Source organism: Ambystoma mexicanum, chromosome 4p, assembly GCF_040938575.1.
Source record: "Ambystoma mexicanum isolate Mex_15411 chromosome 4p, UKY_AmexF1_1, whole genome shotgun sequence".
Lineage (NCBI taxonomy): Eukaryota > Metazoa > Chordata > Amphibia > Caudata > Ambystomatidae > Ambystoma > Ambystoma mexicanum.
In genome coordinates, this window is record NC_090927.1 from 1,141,559,942 (window position 1) to 1,141,584,392 (window position 24,451).

The 24,451-nt window shown below is 46.5% G+C and overlaps 1 protein-coding gene and 1 long non-coding RNA gene across 7 annotated transcripts in view; one reads left to right on the plus strand and one right to left on the minus strand.

The window, feature by feature from the left end:
• The window catches only part of UTRN (utrophin), a 2,010,688-nt gene that overhangs the window by 792,393 nt on the left and 1,193,844 nt on the right, over nt 1-24,451 (minus strand). The window lies entirely within an intron of this gene.
• LOC138452659 (uncharacterized) lies at nt 12,799-14,160 on the plus strand. The gene is made up of 2 exons (XR_011260297.1): nt 12,799-13,658; nt 14,050-14,160. It is a non-coding gene; the product is annotated as an uncharacterized lncRNA (long non-coding RNA).

Here is a 24,451-nt window from a genome sequence, read left to right on the forward strand (position 1 = left end):
TTGCCACCTTGAAACACAAGAATCTTCTGTGCACCGGGAACATTGAAATATGAAAATAGGCATCTTTCATATCCACTGCTGTCATGAAGACCCCCCCTTTAGCAGTGGGATTACTTCTTGCAGCGTTGTCGTGCATCATTTTTGTGGCTTGACATAGGTGTTTGCAGGGCGTAGGTCTAATACTGGGCGCATTGTTAGATCTTTCTTTGGCACAAGGAAGTACATTGAATAGATACCCTTGTTTACCTGGTTCGCTGGTCAATTTAGATGGCGTCCTCGATTAGCAGCGTTGCAATCTACTCCAGAAGGATGCTTTGTTCCTCCTTCGTGGTCGATTTTTAACGCGGGGCATGGTTTGATGGTTGCTGAAGTAATTCCATGCAATAACCTCCCGCTGCGGTCAATAGCACCCACTTGTCCGAGGTGATACCCTCTCATGCATGGGTGAAGTGTGTAATATGCCCTCCTACTGGAGAGGCATGGGAGGGGAGGTGAAGTGGTTGGTCATTGTTTAGGAGGTGTTGCTCCACCTCTGGAAGTGGAGGACCTCCCCCGGCCAAGAGATCTGAGCTGGCCACTTTGGAAACCTTGCGAGGCTTGTCCCGGATTGTTTCCCCAGGAAGAGCCCTGACTTTGGCCATAACTGGAACCCTGTTTTAAGTTTTGGCCTCGAAAGCGACCAAAGTTGCTTCCGCCCGTTTGGCCTTGTCGCTTGTTGGATAGTTAGTCTAATGATTTAAGTGTGTCACACTCTTCTTTGGCTGATTTTAATGCATCCTCCACGGCTTTCCCAAACAGGACATTTGGTTCTATAGGCATGTTTAGGAGTGTTGCTTGCGTCTCCAGTTTGAATCCTGACTGGCGAAGACATGCATGGTGTTTTAATATTGTCCCCTCAGCGATGATTCTGCCTGCGTTATCTGCAGAATCCAAGTTATTCTTCAAGATGCTGTTTGACACTGCCTTTTCCTCCGCTACTGCTAGGGATAGTTGTGACTTGAGGGGTTCAGGTGCTGATGCCATTAGAGTTGCAACCTCAGTCCACTTATGGCAGTTGTAGCTCGCCAATAATGTGGTGGTGTTTACAATCCTTGTTTGAAAGGCAAATGAAGTGGCCACTTTCCTCCCTCGAGTGTAACGCTTTTCGCTTTCCTTATCTGGGGGAGCTTCAGATGATGCTAGAGGTGTTCCTGCCCTTTTTTGGTCACTACCAGCACGTCTGGTTTCAGTTGTCCTCTTATATAAAGAGGGTCTGTGGGCGCAGAGCGAAACATTTTTTCAATACATGGGTTCACCGCCCGCGTTTGTATTGGGGTTACCAGCGAGGGCTGAATTCTCCTTTATATGGATTGGAGCAGGGGAACAGCTTTCTTATCCTCTGATATGTCCTCTACGAAATCTTTATCTACTTGTGGTTTCCTGAGTCTGTATCTGGAAATGGCTCTGCTGCTTTTATGAGAATATCGTTAAACCGAGGTCGTTTGTCCACCGGTGAATCTGCCACTGGTGTGTCAAGGTGGCCAGGAGAGTGTAGAATGTAAATGTCCTCCTCATCATAATATTGATCTCCCCCCTTGCCTCATGGGTATTCTGGTCCTCTGTGTCTGAATTGGGATCATACAGATCACATTGGACAGGGTCTTGCTGAGGACTAATTAAGAGGGTGTCAGGACGTGGCCTCTTTGTTGGGGTTCGAGATGTGGATGTGCCAGCAATAGGTGGCGTATTCTGCAGGCTTTGTATTGCCTGTGAATTCTTCTCAAAGAAATTGGCCATTAAAGACATTCTGCGTATTACTCTATCAATGTCTTCACAGGTCCATTGAGAGGAGCTTGGTATATTAAAAGGATTTGGAGGTAGAGGAGCTTGTGGAATTTCTAGACTAGGCTGATTATGTGTTATAGCAGCTGTTAAGGTACCCTCCACTAGGGAAGTAACCTCTTTCACCTTGTGGGGTGTACTACCTTTGTCCCTATGGGAATGGTGACTCTTAGAGGATTGGTGGCTCTTGGAAGAGTGTTTTTCCGACTTTCTCCCTTTGAGGAGTGTCGCCGGGATATGTTTCTGCACTAGCTGGGCTCTTTTCAACGAACTGGTGCTTATTGCCGATTTCGACGTAAATGAGCGTCGAGTCTCGGCAGGAGGAAGGTCTGAAGCTGTGTCAATCGACGCTTGGCTTTCAGACGTTCGTTTGGACATGACGTCCACGTCGCATTTGTCGTGAAACTTTGGGGGCCTGTCGTGTGGCGATCGGGATCTTGAGTGCTCAGAGGACATGGAGCTTGTGGACCTAGCCCTTGGAGCCATGTCTGGCCGTGTCGAAGATGGAGTCGCTGACTTTCGGCCACAGGGTATGTGCTTGGTGTGAGTTGCACTGTGTGTGCTACCGCCACTGGGTGCCGTCCCAGTAATAGTGCTGCCGGCACGTCTATTGGGGTCGCGGACTAGCACATGGGAATCTATAGGTTCCCAGTCACCTTCGCCATCTGAAAAGACAGCGATGCTACTGCCGCTGGATGCACCCTCCACGTCCAAGTTGGTCATGGCCTGCATGGTGGACCCAACGTTTGGCCTTTTGGTCCTTGAGTGTTTTCAGCTTGAAGAGCTGACAAGCTTGACAATGCCCCTCGTCATAGTCCCGTGCAAGGCAAAGATTGCACACCCGGGGCTGGTCTTTCCAGGGGAACATTTTATTAAAACTAGGACAGAATATAAATGGTGTATATTTCATAATTTGATGTAAGAGCAGCAAGGCGAAAACATTGTAAAGGGGAATATGCATTCTCTTAGAGCCCTAAGAAATGTCCACCCGCCACTCTCCCTACTGTCTAGGCTGAGGCCCGGTGCGGCCTTCCAAGGCTGAAGGGGTGCATCGAACCAAAGTCTTGGTCCCACATTTGTCCTTTTTCACCGCCGAAGATGTTGTCGAAAGTCGGTGATTAAAAGGATAGAAAGAGTAACTCATTATTTTTCAATCAATGGCGTTAGCCGATATAGGAACTCCATAATTAAGCGGCTGTCGATGATTGGGGGGAAAAACACAATCTGAGGGACCTCGACACGATAAGGACCATGGGTACAGTGGACGTCACACTAGGGATAGTATTACTGGCACGCACCGTCGACGTCCCTTTTCGAAAATAACGAATACTCTGCAGCTTGCACTAGACGTCGGCCTATGCATAGCATGTGATGTAAGCAGATACAAGCATCAGAAATACGATTACAGTGAGTAACGTATCCCTTCTGAGGCTTGTGGCATCTGATCACATGCTATGCATAGGCCGACATATATATCCACAAGCCTTTGAAATATAGTTATAGTTGGCTGCTCACATCGAGATTCTATCTCATGTAATAAAATGTGCTAATCATAAACTCCTGCATCAGGCTGATCTTTATTAATTTTGCCAAGGAGGCAATGCCAGTAAGACAGTAAATGAGTAAACAGGAAAGTCACTCAACATTGCCAGTCTTTCCCCATTATAATAAACATTAGGTTTAGAATCCAAGTACTGAACAGTGTGGTTTGCTTAAACAAAAAAATGTTCACCTTTTAAAAAACAGGTTTGTCCAAGGTGACGTTTGTAAAAAAAACAAAAAAAAAATTGTATACAAATGTTAAGAACATCTTTCACCACCCACTAAACCAGAAGCAATTCAAATACCTTGAAGCCAGATATTAAAAGGAAGATCACAGGAACGGTGGAATCCAGCCCACAACATTGTGCTTCCCATTCCTTTTTTTGCGGGAACTTAATCCATGCAATGCACTGGAAACAGCCAGTGATTAAAGTAACACAGCCAAACTGCACTACAGCAAATGTTTCATTACCTTGCCATTTCGAGCTGCTCGCTATAGAATGAGGGAAAGCATTAACTTGAAGGTTGACTGTCAACTGAGAGAAAGGTTTTAACCCAAGCATTAGCAAAGCCAATGAAGAGGGAGTCGGGGTCCTGAGAACACCCCTCCTGCCCATTCAGTTCATGACGAGACGAAAGGCCACAAATGCTTGTAGTCACTCATCCTATTTCGGAGCAATCCCTAATGCACCAATGGTTGACAGGTACACTGAGAGGTACCCATTCAGCCAGCAATACAGACCAAATACAATGCAAATCTTTTTCCAAGTGTGGGAGAAGAGCCCATGATCGTGTCCAAAAACACCTACATGGACAGCCTGGCCTAAGCACTGAGAAGCTATGATTCTGACATCAATAGTGACATAGCACCATCGAACATGAAGCACACGTGCACTCTGCACTGCACCACAAACACACATTCGAATACATGAAGAACATGAGCGCACAGTTATATAGCTAGAAGACAACTACATATACATACTGTCATTGCTTTTATTATTTTGTCAGTTGTCAAATGCAGAACAGCAATGCGCAAGAGATCCTGAGCAAGCTTGCAGAAGTAAACGCAAATAACCCTATGGAACTCCAGGGATATGTATGGAACCTGGCAGAACCAAGTGCGACTAACCTACAGATAAAGTAGCATACTATAGACAATGTAGAATCCGCATTATAACGTTTAGGAAAATAACAGCAGGCCTCAAATAACTGAGAAGAAGACAAACAGAGCTGACTAAGCCTGCAGAGAGAGCAAGACGTGTGAGACAGGCCGACAGCCAAGGTCAGAGATATGAAGATCCATTCAAATCCCCAGACGACAAAGGGACCAGCTGCAGAGAAACAGAATAAATCCTCATAATTCGGAGCTGCAGAGCTCAAAATCGTGATCTCTAAACACGTGAAGCAGCCAAGCAAGACAATGGACTGTCTTCTGTGGTGGGAAATAGGAGCCAGTCCCAGCAACCAGACACAGATTGCAACAAGTGTTGCTACCGTTAGAAGAATATTCTCATAAAGCAAGGTGGTGTACACAAGTTACAATACAGACATTATCGTTCATATCACCTTGAAAAGGTACACAGCAAGCTGAGAACTTGTTCGAGTCCCAGGTCTGGGGGTTCATCTCCAACCAATCACAGTTTACTATTCCAGGGGTGGATAGCAACGGACAAGAACCAATGGTAAGCCCACTACTCTGCTACAGTGTAATAGATGGTGAATTGAGGATGAGACAGGCCAGCCACCTGACATGCGAGGGCCCGTAGAATAACTTCTATAGGTAGCCATATCAAATCGTTCACAATGATATGTTTTTGGGAAAGGGACCAAGTGATGACAGAGTAACGACGCAATTTTGCAATATAACTGGCCTGCGAGCCAGGAGACGTCGAGAAGTACTGGAATCCACCTGTGTTCTTGTACTGATCCCGGTTGGTTTTATTTGCAATAAGGCGCAGTTTGAACTTGCTGTTGACTTGAGTCCTACGTGTATATTTAGGGAGGGAGTTGGGCTCTCCAAGTCCGCGGACTTCCAGGATCGCTGTGGCATACCCTGTAGTTCCACCCAACACCAACAATTTTGGCTTTTGTGCACGCAAGAGAGAGGCACTGCTATAATGGTACTAAATGGCCATAAGATGGGGACAGTTAGAAAATGGTGTAAGTACCTGGGCATACAATATCAGTCCCAAGCCCCAATCTAATATGTATACACAAGCCAAAACTGTTCACTTTGCCAATGCTTGTTAGTTTTCGCTACTAGGTGGAGTTTCAGCTCAACCTGTAAGCTGAAACTATTGCAATGAAGTACAGGCAGAAGGGAGAGGGATGTGAGGAGGGACACAGCCTGTGATTGTTTAGCTTTTTAACCACCCATGGCCATGCTTATCCCTATGGCTATTTCAACCTACTACCTCCTGCCACATTCACCCTACAAAAACACCCTCCTGTGATGCATGAGCCACTGTTATGATCTAGTAACATAAAACTTAACTGCAGCTGTAAATGAGCTCTTGGTGTGAGGAAAAAAGGCCTCAACAAAGCATGCCTTCAGCCACTTGATATATAAGCAATACCTCTGCCCGCAGCGGTTTATTGTGCTCAAGTCCTTTTCAAAACAAGAACTGACTAAGCTACATCTCTATCAAGCAAGACCTGCATATAGTATGTACTACCTGTGAGTGAACGTTATACACTTACTGTATACTCTTAAAAAAGAAATACATTTAATACCAGACAATGTTCAGTAATCCAAAAGAGGCACAGCCGCCTACAAACACTTGGCAGAGGGGTCAGGTACCAGTCTCGGTTTCTTGCTCCTTCATGTGAGCTTCACTTATTCACAGAAGGCTTATTTCGACATCTGTATTCGTTCAGTGTACCATTAAATATCCACATAGGCCTCTCAAGCAAACACCGATATGCTTCAGGACTGCATAGAGTAATGAAAATGGCCTCTTGTCAGGTGGTTGGCGGGAGAAAGCACCCGCCTTGCCCGTGGAGGGCTCCGGCTCATTAGAACGCAAGGGCCGTTGTTACCTTAATCGCAGCCAATATTCTAATGCGCGGGCCCCGCACAGCCATTTGCAATCTGACAGCAGTTTGATGTTCTCATACTTTGTTTTTAATCAGCCAATAAACCCCACGAGCCCCTTCAGTGCAGTGAAGGATGGGGCCGACAAACAGCACGTATTTGGAAGGGTTGTCTCCATGCTGTTAATTTGCGGTCCGGGATACACACTCCATGTTCAGGGCGTTGTGCGAAGAACTACCTTGGAGGGCCTGGGCCGGCTGATTGCTGGGCACTATTCCCTCCAAGTGGGACTGGATTGCCATCTGTCCCATGTTTACTTTTCTTTGAAAAGACCCTTAAATCTCTCAGTAAAATAGAGGCTCTATGTCAGTGGTCTTCAAACTGTGGGGCAGGCACCTTTAAGGAGTTCAAGGGGGCTCTTTAAGGAGGGAGTACAGCCGCTGCTTTTACTAGAACATATGAACAGTTAAAACTTGGGGGGTGGGGAGAGGGGAGATTTTTTTACTCAAGGGCGGAGGAGGATCGGTATAAAAAAGGTTTGACTTCCACTGCTCTAGATATACTCTGGGAATGTCAGAACCAGGGTAGGAAAGTCTTCAAATAGGTTTTATTTTTCCACAAGGTCGTTTGGTCCCATCAGGAGAATGGAACAAAAGTGGTAAGTCTTTTAAAGCATACACCTTGACTGGTAAGGTCAGGGTTCAAATACAGCTATGCTGGACAAGGCCTATTCTACTGTGCATTTTTTATGGCAAACGATTTTCTCTCGCTGCCCAGAGAAGTCCCTGTAAAATGTTACAGGTTCCAGCAACCTAAACTGGGTACACACCAAGTAGGCACTGTTTGACAACCGCTGTCTGCTCCCGAGATGCTGTTGGAAGTTGCCCTGCCCCAGTCACTCAGACGCACCTCTCAAATTCACACTGCTCAACCAGAACGACCCCGACATGAAACAGAAGAAGCGCATTTCGTAGAGATTTAGAAAAGTATCAACTTAACCAAAATAATACAAAATAGTTCGGACACCTTGTGGCAAAAAGGATATAAAAGCTTCCTCATTAATATATGTATCAGACCATAGGCGGCGGGTGACCAATAAACATCAGCATGCCAATCTGGGGCACTCAATTTGGAACTAAGCCTATAGGCAAGAATCTGTAATGGTGAAAAATACCTTCTCGTCAAAAAGGGGTTCTAATCTTAATTTGTCATAATGTAAGAGGAAACTTGGGCTGAAAGTATCTTCGTGGGCATAGTTTCAGAAAAATGTGGCATTTAAGAAACCTTCCAAGACTGACTGTCTTCTAGGTGTAGATGATAAAAGGCATGCCCAGTTCCGACAAAAGGCTCTGGGCACAGAAGTTAGATTTGGTACAGGAAGGTGACTGCATCCGCTTGCTTCCAGATGGAGGCCAAAACTGCTATGTTCCCAAACGGTCCAAACTCCACCCGTTGAAGGCTGCATACCAAAAAGGCTGTTTGGGATTTGGTGCGGCCTTCAACAGGAGGGGATTGGTCATTTTTGCCACCCCTATTCCTGCCAATCTTTTTCCGAATAAGCAGAATTAAATTTAAGCGGTGGTGGGGGAGCACCCCTGAAAGGCCCTTCCGTGCCCCACCCCTCACACCACACATTCATCCATCCACCCATACATACAAACATAAACACGCACTTCCCCACTCTCTGCACAGGCATCTGCCGTGTTCTCGGAGGTCAGGCCTGTCCGCCCCTGCGTGCACTTGTGTGAGATGGGGCTCAGCCTCCGAGCTCCTTGGGCTTCCGTTTACTATCTTACGTGCCCGCAATCATTAGATTGCGAGTAACAGACGGTACAAATAATATACATATGTGACAGGCCTTGGCGCGATGTACGATTATGTTCTATGAACAAGGTCAGAAAAAAACTTTTCCTTGGAGGCTGTAAAATTCATAGCTATGCATGCAGTTTAGTGATGTCCACAACCTTAAACTGTGGACACTGCAGTGATTTACGTACCTTGCAGTCCATTTCAAACCAACTTTACATGTCGGTGTACTCAAGCTGATGTGTTCACAAGACTGTTCCGGTCTATCTGGAAAAATAGACCTTCTGAACAAAATTTGGATTGTCGCTAGCAACAGCAGACTCCCCAACTAGCCCTATCAAAACTAAGCACATCCCTAGAAACCAGGAATCCCAATCAGAGGAAGAGTACGGATTCCTACCTAAACCGCCCTAATACCAGGAACACCATCAGTGGCAAAAGAGGGTTGAACAGCTAAAGAGTATGTAAACTCAAAGGAAAACCAAGTGGGGTAAATCATACGCTGGAGAAAGATTCAGGATCCGAAATTGAGGGGAGCTGGGAGCTATTTAGCTTCTGCTTAGTGTCAAGAAGAGCCAGGTTAGCTGGCACCGACTGCTACTAGGGGCTACTTTTGGCTCCCCAGGACAACTTATGCTAAACAAACGTACTGATGTAAATTTATCTCTGTGCATTTGGGAAATTGATAAATAAACATTAGGCTGCTTTTGTACAACATTTACGGCATAAGAGAGCATAAAAAGTGGACATAATGATAAGTCTACAGTCTATGTGGCAGATAGATTAGCGGAACGCTATGTACTAGCTCCTCGTTCCCCAATGGTAGCTTTTGGTCACAGGATAGTTACAAATTACTTACCTGTAAATCCTGTTCTATAGCATAGGTCTTGCATGGATTCACATGATCATGAATATTCCCCGTGAGACTGGGAATACTTGCTAAAAAAAGAAAGCGATTTAGCTTTAAACTAAAACTGCTCATCTCTATAGCTTATCAGTGTTCTTCCGTTCATACTGCCCCCAGCCAATGACACTCCTCCTAAGCTCCACCCCTGGCCATCTTCGAATTTGGTAGCGCATGTAAAGTGGCAGTAGCAAAACAAGAAGAGCCAGAGACGGGAAGGAAGGTTCGCATGTGAATCCATGTAAGACCCATGCTGGTGAACAAGAGTTACATGCAAGTAACTTGTACCTTCTCCATCATCGGGCCTTGCATAGATTCCCATTCTCATGAATACGATTACACAGCAGTACATATACACAACCACAGGAGGTGGCAAGGCTCACATAAGCAATACACTTACCCCAGGAACAGGCTCGCCTCAAACAAACAGGTTGCATAGCACCACTTGGCCGATTCAGGACTCCTCCCGGAAATCCCTGTCGAAACAGTAGAATCTTGCAAAGGTGTGGGTCGACCGCCATGTAGCAGCCCTACAGATGTCGAGGAGTCAGAGAAATGCAGTCGTCACTGCGATGGCTCTAGTGGACTGGGCTCCCGACTGACCTGGAAGCAGCCTGTTGGCCAGACGATAGCAATGCATGATACAGCCGGAGAGCCACCTGGAGATGGAAGCCTTAGACAGGGCCTTTCCATGTCCCACAGGTCCAACAATGATGAAAAGCTGAAATCTTTCGAAAGTCCTTTGTGCGTGCCATATAAAACTTCAGGGCATGCGCAACGTGCAGCAGAATACAATGCCCATTCAGCAGGTGTAGAAGAATTTGCCAATAAAACTGGCAGAACCAAAGGCTTGTTGAGATGAAAGTCAGACGGAACCTTAGACATAAAGGAAGGATGAGTTTGCAGAACCACTTTAGTGGCGTTGAAGGTGATCGGCACCAGTAAGGCGGTTTTCCACGACAGAAACTTCTAAGGTAAATGATGCATTGGCTCAAATGGAGGCACATCAATTTAGACAGCATTATGTTCAGTTCCCATGCCAGGGCAGGAGCTTTCACCAGCGGGAATAAGAGACCCTTGAGGAACTCCTTAGCGAGCTTGTGCGACCGACTACATGGAGAGCTTGCCTGGAGCCAGTGCCTACTGGGATACAGTGGCCAGGTGGACCTTGATAGACGCATGGACAAGGACAGCCTTGGCTAGTGAGAGCAGGAATGGGAGGAGTTGCGGGGCAGTCACACGCAGCAGCAGAATCTTTCTGACCCAGCACGTTGTAAAGCGCTTCCTTTGGGCCTGTAGCAAGTCAACATAGAGCGAGCCCTCATCTTAACCAGGATCTTCTTGCATTCAAAGGCAGCAAATAGTGTCCTAATTATATGGCTAAAGAAGCCAGGCTGCGAGGATCAGCAGCAATGGGTCGTGGTGCAGGATTGAACCTCCTTCTCTGGAGAGCAGGTTGGGCAGTGGAGGCAGTACCACCAACAGATGGGGAAGGTCTGAACACCAGATTTCCCTTGGCCATGCCGATGCACTGAGGATCATCCTGCAGTGGCAACATCCGAGTGCGTTGATCACACATAGTAGCAGCGGAATAGGAGGGAAAGCGTACAGGAAAAGAACCTCTCGGGTGAACGAGAAGCCATCCCCCAGGCTCCTTCGCTGAAGATATCTGCTGGCAAACTTCTGACATTTGGAGTTCACAGCTGTCGCAAAGAGGTAGATGAGAGGAAGACCCCATTGGCCGAAGAGGCACGACACGAGCTTGCAGAAGCTCCCCTTCAAGGCAGGGCTTCAGCTCACTGCTGAGAGTTTGAGATGGTGTTCTTGACTCCTGGCAGGTGAAAAGAGACGAGAAACATGCTTTGAAGAATAGTTTTGAAAAACTGTGGCTTTGAAAAACCTTGCTCCACCAGGGCGACTCCTTACAATCCCGATAGTTATACGTGCAAGATTAAAAGTTTCAAAATCCGGTCAATGAAGTCGCAGGTCAACTGTATAAGGACGGTAAAAAGCCTAACCGTCCCATACGTTGAAGAAATTAATTAATGAAAATACAGGACTCTGCGCCAACAACTCAAGTTGAGTTAAATCTTAGATTATGCTTTATTGATCATCCATGACCATTGAGCCCATAATTGATAACATGTTTCGGCTCCACTGAGCCTTTTTCAAATCCGGGCTACCCATAATTGTAATATAGGACATACAATATATCATAGTCAAAAAACAATTTGTATGAACGACATCATAAAGTATAACATAATACCAGTTTTCAAATATCGTGACCACAAAATATGCATAATAACATGAAAGAAATTAGACAGAAAAACAAGGATGGGCAAAAGGGAAGGGTTCATGGGTGTAGAAAAATAGGCAAACATATCATAATACATTGTTATGTTTGAGTAAGCAGAAAAAGAGCACAAAAAACAGAAACAAAAACACAAACAAAAAGAAAAAAAAGAAAAAAGAACCCATTAGTAATCATTATTCTTCAATTCATTGAATAATATAACCAAATTCTGCAATGGTCCCTTGAGACAAACTGACAACTTGGTGGATGTCCTTACCCGAAATTTGATGTAACCAGTTCTTATGACTATTTGTCCATGTAGTAGTAACGGGGTACAATCCCCAATATCAATCTAAACAAAAAATGTAAGTAGCGAAGGTAAATAAAACTGATTGTCCAATTTAGAATATACATTAATTGTGTATATCAAGGTTGCCTGTGGCAACTAGGCATTTTCATGAGAATAAATCCCGCCCTTCACCAAACGGGCAAAACAACTCTTCTTAATGGTCACAGGCCATTTCTGCCTTATTCAAAACAATTCATTATAAGTTCCGTAGTGAAGACAATTGTAATTAACCATCATTACGTGAAATGATGACGCATTTCCAATTATAGAACACGTATATCAAGTACGGAAAGCACAACATATAGCTTATTTTGTTGCTACTCGTCAAGTACCATTAAAGCTAAATCTCATTGAAAAGTAAACCATGAGATAAGCGGTCCTCTCTTACCAGTTCCTGGAACACAAACAGTCACACGCGTCGGCAGGTAAGCCGAACGCTTACCAGGTATGCCTTCTTATACTAGGCGTCATCACTGTGCGCGGTTACCATGGCGACGCAAGGACAAGCGTCGTCATTGAAAACCGCATTCTATCCCCCAGCATTCTACAAATTACATATGCTATATAATTCAAAATATTTGAATAAAGCCTGAGAAACTAACAAAGCATGTATACGCTTCTCCTGACCCAATTTATATTTGTTGAATACTTAAATGGTTACTATCACAGTAATGTATAATCACGGGCACTAATGCACCTAACTACAAAAGGTTGGTGAGCATTACACGCAACATTCAAATAACATACTGAGCTACCAATTATGATGGGGTATCCCTTTAACAACACCCTGAAATACATGTAACCTCCTAATAAACAATGAGCCGTGTTCTAAATCAGGTATAACAATGAAAATTATTCGAGCTTGAGAAGCCAGATTGCAATGTACTACATCTCACAAGAATGAAACCATTTCATTATCTGTATTAAGTCCTGTATTTGTCGAATTGAAGTAACAAATTGCTCTTGCTTCCGCTAGCTCGAATAATTTTCATTGTTATACCTGATTTAGAACACGGCTCATTGTTTATTAGGAGGTTACATGTATTTCAGGGTGTTGTTAAAGGGATACCCCATCATAATTGGTAGCTCAGTATGTTATTTGAATGTTGCGTGTAATGCTCACCAACCTTTTGTAGTTAGGTGCATTAGTGCCCGTGATTATACATTACTGTGATAGTAACCATTTAAGTATTCAACAAATATAAATTGGGTCAGGAGAAGCGTATACATGCTTTGTTAGTTTCTCAGGCTTTATTCAAATATTTTGAATTATATAGCATATGTAATTTGTAGAATGCTGGGGGATAGAATGCGGTTTTCAATGACGACGCTTGTCCTTGCGTCGCCATGGTAACCGCGCACAGTGATGACGCCTAGTATAAGAAGGCATACCTGGTAAGCGTTCGGCTTACCTGCCGACGCGTGTGACTGTTTGTGTTCCAGGAACTGGTAAGAGAGGACCGCTTATCTCATGGTTTACTTTTCAATGAGATTTAGCTTTAATGGTACTTGACGAGTAGCAACAAAATAAGCTATATGTTGTGCTTTCCGTACTTGATATACGTGTTCTATAATTGGAAATGCGTCATCATTTCACGTAATGATGGTTAATTACAATTGTCTTCACTACGGAACTTATAATGAATTGTTTTGAATAAGGCAGAAATGGCCTGTGACCATTAAGAAGAGTTGTTTTGCCCGTTTGGTGAAGGGCGGGATTTATTCTCATGAAAATGCCTAGTTGCCACAGGCAACCTTGATATACACAATTAATGTATATTCTAAATTGGACAATCAGTTTTATTTACCTTCGCTACTTACATTTTTTGTTTAGATTGATATTGGGGATTGTACCCCGTTACTACTACATGGACAAATAGTCATAAGAACTGGTTACATCAAATTTCGGGTAAGGACATCCACCAAGTTGTCAGTTTGTCTCAAGGGACCATTGCAGAATTTGGTTATATTATTCAATGAATTGAAGAATAATGATTACTAATGGGTTCTTTTTTCTTTTTTTTCTTTTTGTTTGTGTTTTTGTTTCTGTTTTTTGTGCTCTTTTTCTGTTTACTCAAACATAACAATGTATTATGATATGTTTGCCTATTTTTCTACACCCATGAACCCTTCCCTTTTGCCCATCCTTGTTTTTCTGTCTAATTTCTTTCATGTTATTATGCATATTTTGTGGTCACGATATTTGAAAACTGGTATTATGTTATACTTTATGATGTCGTTCATACAAATTGTTTTTTGACTATGATATATTGTATGTCCTATATTACAATTATGGGTAGCCCGGATTTGAAAAAGGCTCAGTGGAGCCGAAACATGTTATCAATTATGGGCTCAATGGTCATGGATGATCAATAAAGCATAATCTAAGATTTAACTCAACTTGAGTTGTTGGCGCAGAGTCCTGTATTTTCATTAATTAATTGCTTTGAAGAATAGACCAGTGCCATGGAGACTGGGCTTCCAGGGAGAGAGTGAGGGAGAGCGTTGCACCCTGTTTCCTGATGTAAAACATGTTGGTGGTGGTGTCCGTGAAGACCTGCACAACCTTTCTCTGGAGCGGAGGCTGGAAAACATGAGGGCCCAAAAGACCGCCTGCAGTCCCCGGATGTTTATGTGCAACTCCTTTTCTCCCGAAAGCCAGAGGCCTCTACCGTGACAATGTCCTGTGTGGGCTCCCCAACCTTTCAGAGAGACGTCGGTCGTAACTGTAGCCTGGTATGGAGGGAACTGAAAGGGAGCTCCCCGAGTGAGCTGTGGACGAACTGACCACAAATGCAGGGTTGATGGAATGCCCAATTGAGGGCGAGCTTGCCAGCCCATGTTTCCGTGACTTACTGGCACCTGGCATCCAGAAATTCTGCAAGGGGTCTCATCTGATTCCTGTAAAAGGAGACCAGATGGATGCAGGAAGACATCATACCTAGCAGGGACTTGATTGACCAGACTGTTGCAACGGCAGTTGCAAACAGTGGTTGGACCTTTCCCAGAAGGGCTTCACCCTCTCTTCTGAGGGAGTAGCCCTACACAATTCTGTGTTGAGTCGGGCACCCAGAAACAGTGCTTCCAGAGGTAGCACTAGGCAGGACTTTGGATAGTTGATCAAGAATCCTAGCAACATCAAAAGTTGGATGGTCTCCGCTGTGTGCTGGGTTGCCAGAGTATGTGAGTGGGACCGAATGAGCCAATCATCCAGGTAAGGGTAGACGTAGATTACCTTGTGGCATAGATGCGCTGCCACCAGGGCCAAGCATTTGGTGAACACCCTCAGAGCTGATTTCAGGCCAGAGGGAAGGGCCTTGAACTGGCAGTGTCGCCCCTGGACCACAAAACGCAGAATGGATGGGGATGTGGAAGTTACGCGTGCTCCAAGTCGACAGTTGCCAGAAAATCCACCTCCTCCAGCTGGTCGAGCATGTGCTGCAACGTGACCATTCTGAACTTTTGGGATTTGAGGAACTTGTTGAGGCCCCGCAAGTCTAGGGTTGGTCCACACCCTCCTAATTTCTTTACCACAAAGTATCTGGAGTACACTCCGGAGCCCCAGAGGTGCTGAGGGACTGGTTCTATTACCCCTCTGCAAATCATGGTTTGGACTTCCTGCGGCAGCTCTAAATGCGTGAAAAAGGAATGATATGATCTGATAGGTTATTTATAATGCGATTAATACCCAGAGGTTTCTGAGCGCGGACTCGGTGATCGCACCTGTGTTGCTCTGTGTCGTCTTGCTTCCAAGGCGAGCATGTTGCCGCTGAGCTATCCTTCTGAGACAATGCGGGGGCACCCATCTTGAAATTCCAAAGCATGCCCTTGCAGTGGAACGTCCCAGACCCATTTGTCTGTGAAGATCTTTTACCACGGATTGACAAAGTTTAATAATCGGCCTCCCACTGGGGTGCAGAAGTGGGGGTGCGGGTACTGGGCTGGTTCACGCCTGCTTCGGCATCTGCATCCTGGATATGGGGCGATGACGACGCTGGGTGCCACTGCCGTAGGCCTGGGAGCGACCCCTATAAAACTCCTGGGTGGTTGAGCGGGAGGGCTGGCGATAGGGTGTGGTGTAACCCTTGCAAGATCTGGAGACTCTCCCCTTCGGGGAACGAAAAGACAGCATCCTCTGCTGCCAGGTCCCCAGAGAGCCTGTGGTCTCGGTCAGTCTTGATGACCTGGAGAGTGTCATCGACCGCTTTTGAAATAGGTTGTCCCCATCGAACGGCATGTCAATGACTTTGGTCTGCACATCTGTGCAGACATGTGTAGCTTTTAGCCAACTTTGGTGGAGAGCCATACCATTCCCTAGCTGGTGGAATCCGGAGTCCACACTGTTGAGAGTGACAGTGATGGAGTGGTCAGAAGCCACTTCCCCTTCCTTGAAAAGGGCCAAGGCTACAGCCTTTTTAGCGCCAGGAAGGAAATCAAGGATGGGCCCTAGCTTTCACCACAGCTCCCTGTCGTACCTTTGACAGGATGGCAAGGGAGTTGGTGGCTTTGATGGTCGAAGCTGCCGCGGTGATGATGCGCTTCCCTGCAGCATCAAGCTTCTTGCCCTCCTGATCTGGAGGCATCATGGACAATAAAGAGGGATTGGAGCACCTCTTTCTGGCAGCGGCCGATACCACAGAGTCCAGAGAAGGCTGAGACACCTAGGTGCCAAGTCTGGAATCCGGTATTTCTTCTCCAACCAGTCACACTTAGCCGGCATGGTATTAGGCGCCTTTAGGACAACAAGGGAACCGATAAGGTGGCCTTCTTGGAGGACTCCCGCTGTTCAAAGAGGAAATCCTCTGTATTCATCTCTTGCGTCACCAGGTTGAAGAGTTTGGCAGGTTTCAAAATGGAGTGGAAACAGCCAATTTCGTCCGGGAGATAGGCCTGGCAGGCTCATCGACATCCGAAGGTTCCCCATCCGTGGGAACGCAGTCATGAAACTCATCTGTACGGGTATTGGTTGTGCCAGTGTCAGTTTGAACTAGCTCCTTCACCACGGTAGGCAGAGCTGCTGGTGCAGGTCGAGGGGCCCGTGGCGGGACAGGTGCAGCCAGTAAAGCAGGAGCAGAAACTAGGCCTGATGCCCTTGGAGGGCTAAACGGCTGGGAAGACCCACGGGTCGTTGACCCCTGATGAGGCATGGGCAGAATTGGGTCAGGTTCCCCATGGCCCATTTCCTGATCGGAATAAAAATGTTCTGGCAGGTCCTCAGAACTGGTGGATCCCAGAAGAGCCAGAGTAAAGGGTGAGACTGCCTGGGTGGGCATGGGCAGGAATTCCAGAGATGGGGGCATGTCTCTCACCAGATCAGACCCCTTTCAAAAGGAGGCAACAAATGAAGCTTGCAGAGCAGGAATAGGAGCCTTTCCTTGACGGCATAGTCGTTCTACCCACTGACAGAGGTCTGGGACGCAGAGATACCCGGGACGTGGTAACCGTTGAAAAAGTGGAGGTAATGGTCTTTCACAAGCCCTTTGGGTTAAGCAGCCGAAGGAAGACTTGACTGTGCAGACAGTCGTCTATGAGCTCATTGACACGCTGGTCGTCGACAGGGTGTCAGTCTGGATGAAGTTGTCGACGAGGCTCATGTCGACGAGGACGGAACCGGAGACAGAACCTTAGATAACTTGCTCATCTTTGACAACCTGTGCTTGGATGACGAGGCCAGCTATTTTCTCGCAGACAATCCACCAGCTGGTAGGGTAACCAGCTACGGCGATCAACCCTTCTGAAAACTGGGTCCCGCAGCTGCACAGACCGTTGACGAGGAAGTTGGCAGAGCGTGGGATTTTGCCTTCTTCTGGATCTTCACCAGGAAAAGTATCAACAAAGCACTTTGACCTCTTCTTACCAGAGGGAGTACGCTCAGTAGGACCTGCCGTCCCTGGAAAAGGCAGGAATCCACCAGTAGGCCACGTCTGAGTCCTTACCTTCCTCGATCCATTCCACCAACCTCCTCGGGTGGTGGTCCTTCTGATTCTTCAACGAAAAGGATTGGCAGATTGAGCATCCGTTCGCATCGTCGTCGGGATGAAGACAGTAAATGTATGCCGATCCTTGAAGATATTCTTCATGCTGCAGCTTTCACAGGACCTGAAGAGGCTTTTCTTCATGGCATCCCGTCATGGTCGAGGTGTCAAGGTGTAGGCCCAACCTGGCCTGTGGCGCCCCGGGCTGAAGATCCGATGGTGGATTGAAGATCTTCGTCGACAATGGGTCACTGTTGCCAGTAGTCCCAAAACTAGAAACGTGAAGTAAAATCTGACAAAGGTCACCAGGAGTGGAGCTCATGGGGACGAGTGTCATTGGATGGGGGCAGTATGACCCAAAGGACACTGGCTGTAGAGATGAGCAGTTTTAGTTTAAAGCTAAACTGCTTTCTTTTTTAACGAGGATTCCCAGCCAGACAGGGAATAGTCATGAGCATGTGAATCCATGCAAGACCCCATGCTCAAGAAGTGTTATTATGTGGCTACACTCAATGTAGGACAGTCTAGCCAGGAAATAGCACCTGCCATTTTGGCTTTCATCTTGATGCTCCGTAAAAAATGTACATCATTAGTTTTATGTATATATTTTTATTTTATTTATTATACGCCCAAACCCACGGCCCACCTACATTCGATGTAGGCTAGCTTGTCCACATAAGAACGCTCGTTACCACTTGCTTTACGATGCAAGGTTTATCGCTTCAATTGCATCTGCCTTGGTCCCCAAAATAGAAGTGAGTTGCAAAAGGCTAATTTTTTGTACCTTGTGGATGGATTAAGCAGCCTTAGCTGCTTTTCAATACCACATTACCAGACATAACCTCGGGAAAGGAAGGCAGAAGATCCTAAGACATCTGGTAGGAACCCAGCCTAAAACTTCTGATCTTTGCCTTGGCCGACCAAGCCCACTTAAAGCTCTGGTGGCTCATTATTTCACATAATCTTGCTGTAACCTATTTGTGATGCAACGACGTGCGACCTGCGCTGCCACGCCGGGTCTCTTGTGCGTTAACATGTCGAACTGTTCTTTTTTTTTTTTTGCTTTGTAGGGATCCGAATCAACGCCATGTATGCCTCTGGCTTGCTTTCTCCAGACCAATTAAAAGGTAACATGGTCGGTTCCTAGGTCAACAATGAGCTCACAGAGTCTCTCGTGACACATGGTAACGTTTAAGCTTTGGTCGGAGCCCGAGCTGTCATTCATCTAAAAGATTGGACAAGTGCTGATGTCGTACGCTCAGGTTAAAAACAAATTATGACAAATCAATTACAAACTAATCCCCCTTTTCTCGTTCTCCTGTACCCGGCCGTTGGGGTACTTTATGCGCCGTTTGCCGAGTGCAGAATATCAATTATCCTGAAAACTATTTCTTAGAGCCAGCCACGGGTAATGGGTATTTTGTTAAGCTGGGTGGGCAGTCAATGCAGAGTGAGCCAGTTATTGATGGAGGGCGCTGATGGGGGGGGGGGGTATCTTATGTGAACCGGAGACGGTGAAGCAGGATTCGGGGCAGTGGGGGGGGGGGGGGTTGCTTTGCATATGCAGTTATTTTCACATCCCTGGAAAAGCATCCCCCTTCGCTTTGTTGCTGGCATGCACAAGCCTCGCCTTCAAAGCGGGTAAACCACTTTGTTATCCCGTGTGCATCATAGCTACTACCCAATTAAACGATTAACCGAATGCAGTCTACCCCTCTATAGTTCTGCCGTGCCACTTTCTCCATCTTAATTTTTCTTCTCGAATGTATCATCAATTATTTTACCCACTTCTTGAGTTGAGGTGTGCATTTTATTCACAATATGCGGCTGTTGCCCCTCTGGGCTTCCGAGGGTCATGTTTTTGTGTCAGGTCTGGTTAGAACGAGTGATCGTCTTCAGGCAGTTTCATGGGGGATATGTAAGGCAGCAGGAGGAAGGCAAAGTCGCGTGACAGGAAGCCTTGGTATATAGTCCCTCCCACCTCAATCTCGCTGTCTGCTTGTGCATAGCAAAGAATCAGTGTCCTCAAACAGGTTAAAGATGAAGTGAGATATCCATTTCATATTTTTAGATGCCTAATTGAGGGCCCGAGTGTTCTTGTCATTGTTCTGGGGTAGGAAGGAGCATGCAGTCCTCACTGAACCGGCACTGACAGCTCGGCGCGTTCTCAGTTCCCCAGTTTTGACGCATCAGTGCAGCAAAGGAAACAAAAAATTGGAGGAGATCCCACAAGGGTCGCCGGAGTGGGGACGGAGTTTGAGGGTGGGGGCGGAGTTCAGAAGGGACGGGGCTCCGATCAAAGGAAATGTAAAAAATATTTTTTAAATGGAGCAATTTCTTGAAAAGTATACAAACCATAGTAAGCGTACCTTGCTATGGTTTGCGTACTTTTCAAGCTAGTACTGTCCGTGTCAAAATTTATTTTGACATCCCAACTACAAATACCAGAATTCATTTGGGAAAGGCAAAGATCACTGAGCCCCCGAAGCTGGGGGCTCGGTGATCATTGCGTTTTCCATATGCATTCTGCTAAGTCACAGGTTCTTTGACCCTTGGCGACCTGGGGGCTTCCCTCAGTGATGTAATCTGCTCTGTGCGCTCACACAGAGCAGATTAGGCCAGAGAGGCGAGCCCCCAGGTTCGTCGAGGGTCTGCCTTGGCCACTGTTGCCTATGACATAGGGGGTGGGGGTGGAGGTGGAGGGGGGCAGAGTAGCGTGGAAAGCAGTGTTTTTTTTCCACCGTTTTTTTTTTCTTTCAAAAGCTCTTTATTTTGTGATGGACTATTTGGCGCTGAGGCTGGCCGGATCCTGAGATCCGGCTACACATCTGGTACCGGATCTCGTATCCGGCGAGAGCCGGCCCTTTGGCCAGCGCTGAGTTTGTAGTTGCCCCAGTGAGGAGATTTGTGTCTAGGACAGGACGCCCAACAGGGTGCTTAGTAGAGCCAGTCCTGCCCCAGAGGCAGGGTGAGGGAGTTGGGAGTTTCTCAGTCTCTACCTCCGCATGTGTATGGTTGCAATTGAAAAAACAGTGTTTTCCCTCTTCCTTTTCAGGACAGCAACATCCACAAAACATTGCAGGCAACCCACCAGCGAGAGAGGTGCAGATATGCATACAGTGAGCGGAATGGTGCTCGCCGATGATCGGCAGTCAGGATGCTTATCTTGCACCGAAAACGAACTCTATAATTGACTTTCTGTGCAGCATGTCGCCATTACGATACTGGCAGATCTGCAATCACCAAGGGGGTAGGGCTTAAAGGGGGCTTTATGTTTTCCCCATCTCTGTAACCCGGCCTATGGGTGATAGCAAGGCAGCGGTTGACCATGGAAACCAACAGATCATGTGATCCAAAGGAAAGCGAGTAGGAGAATAAAGGGACGCAAAGTCCGGGCTAGTGTGGGTTGTTCGGGTGAAGTCAAGGGAAGAGAAGGTGGACTGAGAGATCAAGCAAAGGAAAAACAGTCGAGCGGACCATGGAAGAGATTTACAGAGAGCATGTGCAAAGTGAGGTATTGATTGGTGAAAGTGGTACTTGGATATGAGTGTGTGTGTGTATGGTGAGTAGGTGAGCATAAGTGGGAGTGTAGGGGAGTAAGTAAGGCACATTGAGAAAGGGGACTGAGAAAGTGAAAGGAGGGTGACAATAAGACATGGGGGGTTTGTAACAAGGCTAGAAAGCGGACCTTGTCAAGAGAATGTGGACTCCTCTCAGCCGGGGTTGCAGGACTACCAAGGAAAAATCTAGAGCCAGTCCCATTCCTGAGGTGGATTGTGACAGTTGAGGATCCTAAATTCCTGTCCCCCACCACTTATTCCATTATTTCTCTGTGCAGACAACGGATATCTACAGCCTGGTGTCCAAGAACAGAAACTTGCCAGTGTTTTCCTGGTGCTTCAGATCAAAAACAGAAGACGAAATGAGATCTGAACGATCGGCAGAGTGCCACAGAGTCCAACCTCCAAAATGAGAGAAAGCCGCACCACCAGGCAGACACAATAGACCCCAGCGTACCAAAACCAGGAGAGAGAATGACCCAGTGAAGATGCGCCAGAAGCTGCGATACACTGCGACCAGGAAGGAGAGAGCTGCACATGGAAGTTTCTAACATACCTGGCAGGCCCAAGCCTCTCGATGGGCGGCTGAACCAACACGACAGATCTGCACAACATGACTGAGGCCCCCTTCACCACCAGGAATGTAACAGGGAGCCGTACCCACCCTCCCCCAAAGAACTTATGGGGTGACTGGGCAAAAATCAGCCTGGAACATGAACTCTTGCCTTACCAGGCTACGATTCCAGTTACACAGCTTGTCCGTGCAGAGAAAGCAGGCAGGGCTTAGCCCTCTATTTAAGACTTTGCACTTTACACACCAGGGAGAGAAGGTAAGGTTGGATTACTTAGGGAAAGCAACCCACTCCTGGACAGGGGAACTGTAGAACACCCGGAACAGGAAGTGTGGTTGATCCAAATGATATCAGAGGTGAATAGGAGAGGGATCGGCGGGTAGAAGTAAGGACTAGAGGCAAGAGACAGGAAGATCACAGGGACAGAAGGGAGGGAAAGTGAGTAGAGAGTGGAGGGAAGAGAATGGAGGAGAGTAGACGAAGGGGAAGGAAGGAAAGAATATCAGGGTGAGTATAAGGGTGTGAGAGAGAAAGATGGGCGGTTGGATGGCACCACTTCCTAATAAAAATGTTCTTGTGGAATACCAAGTTAAGACCCACCTAGAAGAACCCAGAGGGAGTAAGACTGATTGGGAAATTGTCTTTAGGCCCTCAGTACTAGCCAGCCGGATTTTTGACAGTAGGGGCTTTAGATCTCTTGGGATTTAGGAAAGTCTAGGCCGTTAGTTTGACCTTATTCAAGATCTTAATGAATACCCTTACACTGTCATACCTGTAAAGAAAAATAACAGAGTACAAGCTTTGCACCCCTTCCTTAAACCCAGATTTCCCCCTTTTTTCCATAGGCATAGATTTCAGCAACAAATGTCCATTTTATTGCAGAGGTAATTGTACAGTGGGAACTTAGAAGTCACTAGAGCTCTTTAAGGCACTTCAAATAACTTGTAATTCTTGTCCTTGGTGCTCAACAGCATTAAGCCGGGCTTCTGGGCACCTTGCTGCAGTCAAGCCAGTGCAGAGATGGCATAGTTACACTTTTCAATGGCGAGACGGCATTGAGACACTTTGAGGGAAGGAATTCCACTGGATTGTGTCGGTATCAAGACAAGGCTTCTGCTAGATTGAGTCAGAGGTCAAAATATGGTAGTCAGTTGCTTCCTTGGAATGGAGCCATCTACTTCAATGGGTCGAGTCGGCGTGGAGAGCGCTCAAAGGATATGTACGTGGATTTAAGCGGTTAGCGTGGCAAAAGCAGCACCACAGGTCCCGCACCAGCTTGTGTTTCAAGCATTATCGAGCCAGGTAAGAACGTATCTCGAGGCGGTAGACAGGCTTTCAGGCTGTGTTTGGGAATCTGAGTTGCTGGGTTCTGTACTTACACATGAGGACGGTCACCAGAGAGCAAATGTAGAGATTTTGCATCTCCAGTGTGCAGGATTCTGGTTCCAGTGTTCAAGTAGCAGATGGGCCTTGATCGACAGCAGTCACCCAAAATATTCCCGCAGGATTGGTAGGACGGTAAGAGCGCGTCTCTTCCTTGGAGATCCTAGTCTTTACCTCTCTGGCAAAGGACTTTGGAGTAGACTGTACGCCCAATAAGGTTCCAGATACATTCTCCTTCAAAATTTGGTGAAAGATGCATCAACTAAGCCCCCCCTTTATATAGTCAAAGAGTCACAGAAAATTGGTTCCCTTCTAGCCTTCTGAAATGGGTGCATTCCCTTCTGCTCTAACAAGGGTCATTTGCCTGGTGAGGCCATGACCAGAGTGCTCTTTGTGCAGGAAGTGGGAGGATGATTGGATGTTTGAGAGTCCTAGCAAAATCCAAGATAGAGAGATGCCTCTGTGGACTAAAGATCTCTCCTGGGTTAATTTAACTCAGCCCTTCTTTCTGCCTACATCAAAAGCACTCCAGTAATCAAAAGTTTGGTGAACAGTAGAACCGGTTCCCAGCTGAACTGCCAAGGAGAGGTCCTGTTGCCTGGAGGAGGTGACAAGGCTTCCAAGGAGATCAAAATGAGGGATTCCTGGGTGGGACCCATATGTGTGATTTGGGTCAGCCCAGACAGAACGAACGAACGAACGAACGAACGAACGAACGCACGCACGCACGCACGCACACACACACACAACTTTGGATTCCAGTAGCTGTGTTCAGAAATGCCCGTGACCTTTGAACCTGCCATTGTTGCTAAGGCAGGGCAGATCACAGAGAGGTCAGTAGACAGTCACTGCAAGGTATATGTGTGCACTATTCTTTTTGTATGGAGCATTATTAAAGTGAGCTGGTTTAGCAGAGATTGCTTCCAACAGCAGAATTACCCGCATTATTGTTTCAGTAAAAGCTCAGGCTAGACCATCATCATTTAGCATTCTGCCACACGGCCTGCATTGGTGCTTCACTGGTGTGTGTTGCCAATTTGAAAAGCGATTGTCTAATATATGGAGTTGCAGCAATCGGTGGAGTCATCCCATCCGTCCCTGATCTGCAATGTCTGCAACCCAATTGATGCAGTCCCTGCATTGCAGTCAAACCGGTAAAGTACTAGAGATCCTGGCTGTATGGACTTCTGTGCCACGTAATCTCCTAGTTGG